Consider the following 6,000-nt stretch of genomic DNA (forward strand, 5'->3'; position numbering starts at 1 on the left):
GTGTGCACCACCATACCCCACTTGTTTAGGGGGTCTTTATTCACCTTGATCTTTATTCACTCATTCAAGATCTTCTGTGTGCTCAGTGTGCCTGATGCTGGCACACCTTTTAGAGCAGACAGAGAAATCCTACTGTAAAGAGATCCCAGCTTGCACTCATCAGAACTCTGCATTCAGCTAGTGTAGCTGAGACCACGCCTCAACTGATCCCTAAAACCAGAACAATTTCACAGGCATCGCTAAGTGCCCTGAGGCAGGCTTCTGTCCTGGGGAGGAAAGAAACAGGGAGAACAGTGTCCCAAACCCAGGCTCTTTCCAGATATAGAGCCTAGAGTGTCTTTACTTACAAAAAGGAGGAAGGGCAGTTGCTCCTGGAAACGTGGTAAAGGGCTGGTGACTCAGGCTGGGCCATAGGGCGCTCTCTTGTGGCCCGTTCTGGGAAGGCAGGCTTCCTTGTTCTCTAGGACTTACATAACATCATCGTTGGCCAGTGTGTATTGCTTTTGCAGAAGATTTTGTATCTTAAAGTATACTTTCTACCAGGCCTGGTGGTGCACACCCTTCATCCCAACACCCGGGAGGCAGAAGCAGGCGGATCTCTGTACGATCTAGCCAGTCCGATTTATAGAATGAGTTCCAGGACAAGCAGGGCTATGTAGAGAGACTCTGTCTTTAAAAAAAAAAAAAAAAAAACAACTAATCAATCCAAACAAAACAAAATGTTCTTTTCACCTGTAGCCCCATTTGCCTATTGTCATCAGGTTTTACAAAGCCTCAGAGGGGTTAAACAGTATTGTCCTGAACCCGTCATCCTTATAATTTATAAAAACTAGCCCGGAGGTAAGTTTGGGTTTGCTGCTTTAAAAAAAATTGATTTGCTTGTTTGTTTATTGCGCATGTGTGAGCGCCTGAGTGTGTATATGTGCACCACTTACACTCTGGAGCCTATGGGAGTCAGGAGAGGGTGTTGGATTGCCTGGAGCTAGAGTTACAGTGACCCTTTCTAAGCTACCATGTGGGTGGTAAGAACTGAATCTGGGTCGTCTACAAGAGCAATGAGTGCTCTTACCCACTGAGCCGTCTCTCCAGCCCCACCTGAACTCAGACTCTGGGCTGAGGGGGCTTCTTGTATCCCCAAAATTTTAGTTTTTATTTTTATGTGTATGGGTGTTTTGTCTACATGTATGAAAGCATGAAATAAAGCAAAAAAAATCAAAAAACAAACAACAACAAAAAACCCACTAAGGACATTGAAACACTTAAACTCAAGGAAGCCAAGTAAAAAAGAGATTTAAAGCAGAGATTAAAGTAGGAATCACATTAGTGAGAAACAGTAAAATTAAAGTGAGTGGCTGGCAATCATTACAAACCAATTAAAAATCTTAGAACCAAGTGGTGGTGGCCCACACCTTTAATCCCAGAACTTGGGAGGCAGAGGCAGGAGGATTTCTGAGTTTGAGGCCAGCCTGGTCTACAGAGTGAGTTCCAGGACTGCCAGAGCTATACAGAGAAACCGTGTCTCAAAAAACAAAAAACAAAACAAAACAAAACAAAAAAAGAAGGAGGAAGAAGAGAAGGAGGAGGAGGAAGAGAAGAAGGAGGAGGAGGAAGAGAAGGAGGAGGAGGAGGAGGAGGAGGAAGAAGAAGAAGAGAAGGAGGAAGAGTAGAGAGAGGAGGAGGAGGGAGAGGAGAAGGAGGAGGAGGAGGGAGAGGAGAAGGAGAAGGAGAAGGAGAGGAAGAGGAAGAGGAAGAGGAAGAGGAAGAAGAAGAAGAAGAAGAAGAAGAAGAAGAAGAAGAAGAAGAAGAAGAAGAAGAAGAAGAAATAATAACTGCCATACTAACAGAAGCTTAAAGCTCAATAAAAGGACTTTCACTATGTAAAGCTAATGGCAGAATGGCAGATTCATGAATGGATGGACCAAGACCTGCAGGAGTGAACAGAAGATGGAGACAATTAAAGAATAAAGTTGATAATTTCTCATAATTCAGGCCTAAGTTCCCATGAATGTGCCATCCTCCTGCACGCATTCCGCATGGCTCCACAGTGTCTCCTGCCTCCCCAAGTTTAGGCTTAAATAGGGGGCAAAAACTATGCATTACTAGGAAGTCTGGTCACGGTGTGGTCCCGCCCACCTACCTACCTATCACTGACCTTGTCTCAGTACTAGTCTATCCTTTAAATCGGTCTGATAAGTTGTTAAAACTGTGCATCATGTCTCCCCGGGAGACAAATGCCTCCTCTGCCTAGCACAAGGCTTCAGTCTTTTCCTTCCCCACAGCATGGAATTCTGGGAAACTTAGATTTCAGTCATTTCATCTTAGTGACCTTCAAGCTGATGACAGAGTCCTCTCCTGCCGGGTCAATGACAGGCACAGTGCTCCCTCATCTTCTCTTTGGCCAGTCTATCGCTGACTTTAGGCTATGCCTGGCTAACCCAGGGTAGCCTCCCCATCCCAAGATCTTTAACCCAGTCACACTTGCCAAGAGCCACCAAAGAAGAGACGATCACAGATTCTGGGAATCAAATGAGGCATCCTTCCACCTAAGCCTCCCTATTCTAAATGCCCAAAGTAAGTGTAAGACATTTTTCTAGCTGTGGGGTGGCAAGCAGTCTGTAATGGGCGTGATGGCAGATGTAGGGAGGGAGGTAATGGACACTGGAGAGACCTGAGGTTCAGGGGGACTCAAGCCCCACCTGCTGCCAGAGATGGGCAGGATTGGCCTCTTCCAGTCTTCCCCAGGCCTGGCTTCAAAGAATGGCAGATTTTGATGCCTTCACTGAGGCTAAGGAAGTTGAAGGACCAAAGGAGTTGAGAGAGGTGAGAAGAGACACATAGAAAGACTGTGGGAGAGATTTTACAGCAGAGAGCTCTAGGCATAGCATGTCTAAGATCCTGGGTTTGATTCCCAGCTTTGTCCCTTCCCCCATGTCTGTTATAGTTGGATAGAGAGACGGGAATGGCTTCAGGAGGACTGACCAGCCTCACTCAGAACCCATCACCTCCGATGCCCACAAGCTCAGCAACAGTGGATGCAGAGGAGGCTGGCTGTGGAACTCCCACCCCGCCTGGGAAATCTTAGTTCCTCCCATCCCACGCTTGTGCAACCGATTTTGTGACTCAAGATGCAAACTTCCCATCTTCGGGATGAGTTTCAGAATCCCTGTGACTAATCTCTCCCATATTATCCAAGGAGGATAATTGCCTAGAATGGAGTGGGGGCTTCTCCTGTGTCTCTGTCCACAGCTCATCCTTGATGAGCCAGACAGGTTGCTGAGCTCAGCATCCTTAATTGCCTCAGCCATACCTTGGAGATCTGCTGTCATGATTTCCACCTCCCAGAGGAAGGAGGAAAATACTCAGTGAAGCTAAGCTGCCCACAGTTAGCCAGCTGTCAATCATGGGGGATGGGACTTGTGCCAGGGTAGCCTTGGCCTTTGGGTCTGGGGTCCTAACCAGTCCCTTTGTGGATTCAAACTCAGACACAGCATTCATGCAGCTTTGAATAGCCATAGTTCCCACTGGGTGGTGAAAGGAGTAAGCTGACTATGGTTTTGTGAGGATTTACACTGTCCTCAAGGAACCGGCTTCTCCCTTTAGTGAAGAGACACACATTCATTAAAAGAAAGCTGGGCAGGGGCATTGGGGCACATGCCTTTAAGCCCAGCAATTGGAAGGCAGAGGCAGGCAGATTTCTGTGAGTCCAAGGCTAGCCTGGTCTACACAATGAGTTCTAGGACAGCCAGGGCTACATACTGAGCCCCTGTCTTCAAAAAAAAGACAAAGAAAAAAAAAACTGGAAAAACATATGCCAAAATGTCAGCATCAGCATGAACAGGAGGAGCCGTCTGCCCTCTTTGTACAAAGAGTATGTGCTGCTTTCATAAGCACAAAAGAAGTAATTAAGACAAGGAGAAGGAGAAGGAGGAGTGTGAGTCAGCAGACCTTCTGGGATACCAAGGCAGCTCCCCCAGAGGCTACAGCTCCCCTCCCTGACAACACTAGCTCCCTAACCAGAAAAACCTGCGGCTGGGCCAGGTTCCTGTTCTCTCCCTCCTTCCAGCCTCTGAGCCAAGCTACTGCCCATCTCAAAATGTCCCCCTCACCCTCCGTAGTTCACAGGAAGCCTCCTCATGATGCTCCTCTTCCATCCTCCCCAGGACTCTGAGGGGCAGAGATTTTGACCACCACCATCTGCCACGGGGACATGGAAGCCAGAAACTGCAAGGGCTTGGGGTCAGAGTCTCCGCCTCTGCAGCTCTTTCCTCTTCCTTTCAAGCTCATTTTAGGAACCTGAGGTTCGGGAAACACAATGGGCCTGTTGACTCTTGTTTGGCAAGGGTGTGTCTTTTCTCTCCCATCCATCCCTCAGCTGCCCTGGCACCTGGGTCCCTGACATCTGCCTGATTTCTGTGGTCCTCAGCTAAACTTGGAGTCGGGACACAGAGGAAAGATCTTTGGCTCAGATATGGATGGTGGGGGAAAGAGAGGTAGGATGGGGGTGGAGGCAGAAAGCATCACTTAAGCAAGAGTGTGCAGGGCTGTGGTCCAGGGCAGTGGGTGAGACAAGAGCTGGGTGGGAACTGTGGCTATGACAGATCAATCACTCAATGCCTCCCCTAGAAAATGAGTCTCACGGGAGTCTCACCTACCTTCTGAATAGTCCCAGGACCAAGTGAGGACTTTTTTTTTTTTTTTTTTTTTTTTTTACTGCCTTTAGCAAATACCTGGATAGAATGCACACTGAGTCAATGAGTCTTGCTGCTCATGGGCATATTGGTCTGATCAAGCCAGCTCATTCTGTGTGAGCATTTGCCATATGCCATTTGCCAGAATCCTGCCATGCACTGTGGATATAAAGTAGATGAAGCTTCCATCCCATAACCACTCTAGAGACACCAGCTCATAAATCCAGCCATGCCTATTGGCTTCCAGTAAGCAGGAAAAGGAGCTGGGATAACCCTGGGACCCCACAGATGAGAGACATGCACTGTTATTAGTGCAGAAGACCACAAACTGTGTCAGCTCACTAGAAATTCGATGTGCAGCTCCTGAAGCCCACAGAGTCAGTGAATATCGCTGAGGTGCGGGCACAAGTGGGCAGTGCAAGAGAAGAGCCCTGAGGCCTTTAGGGCCAAGAGTAGACATCTGAGCTCAAGCCCAGGTCAAAGGTTGACAGAAGGATGCCCCACAAAAGCCAGCAGTGAGTAGGTTCAGGCTCTGAAGAAGCCAGGGGACGGACCTGTCCAGACCTAAGCAGACAGAAGGGACAGGTCATGTATGGTAGGAGTGATATTCAGGTGATTTCTTCAAGAGTATCTGAGGTGAGGGAGAGGCTATGGTGTGGTGAGGAGTAGGGTTGGGGTGCAGGGAGCTGGAAGGAGCCGTGAGCTGAGAGGAGGGAAAAGGCACAGACATGCCTGGAGGAATTATCTGAACCTTGGTGTCTTTATCTGACTGGAGGTTAACGATGCCCAGATGCTTAGGTATCTATGTCCCTGTCATCTTCCACCAGGTGTGGGCCAGCTAAGCACAATCCTTCGGGTGGAGTCTGGAAACCGACAGAAGCAGATTGGCTTCTCCTTGTCTGTCTGCCAGCCTGGTCTTGTTGCCCTGAGGTGGGGACAGCTACATCGACCCAGTGTCAGACTTGTGATGAACATTGTCGAGTAAGCCAGGTTCTCAACCTAGGGAACCTAACCCATGTGCTGCGTGGGATGACTGTAAAACAAATGTGAAGAAGGCTGCCTCAGCCCAGTCAGTCTGGCTTCTCTCCACATCCGCAAGAAGAAAGTGGCCAGCAGATGGCAGCAGGAAGCACACGGGCCGGCCTCCAAGGGGTGCGTCACAGAAAAGGAGTCCACGACCTTGGTAGTTGTAAACTGAGGCCTGGGGATTTACAAGCCCTCTTTGTCAGGAAAAGGTTTCACAAGGGCGGCTACTACGTCAGCAATCTCTCTCTCTCTCTCTCTCTCTCTCTCTCTCTCTCTCTCTCTCTCT

Source organism: Grammomys surdaster, unplaced genomic scaffold (assembly GCF_004785775.1).
Source record: "Grammomys surdaster isolate TR1022 unplaced genomic scaffold, NIH_TR_1.0 239, whole genome shotgun sequence".
NCBI lineage: Eukaryota > Metazoa > Chordata > Mammalia > Rodentia > Muridae > Grammomys > Grammomys surdaster.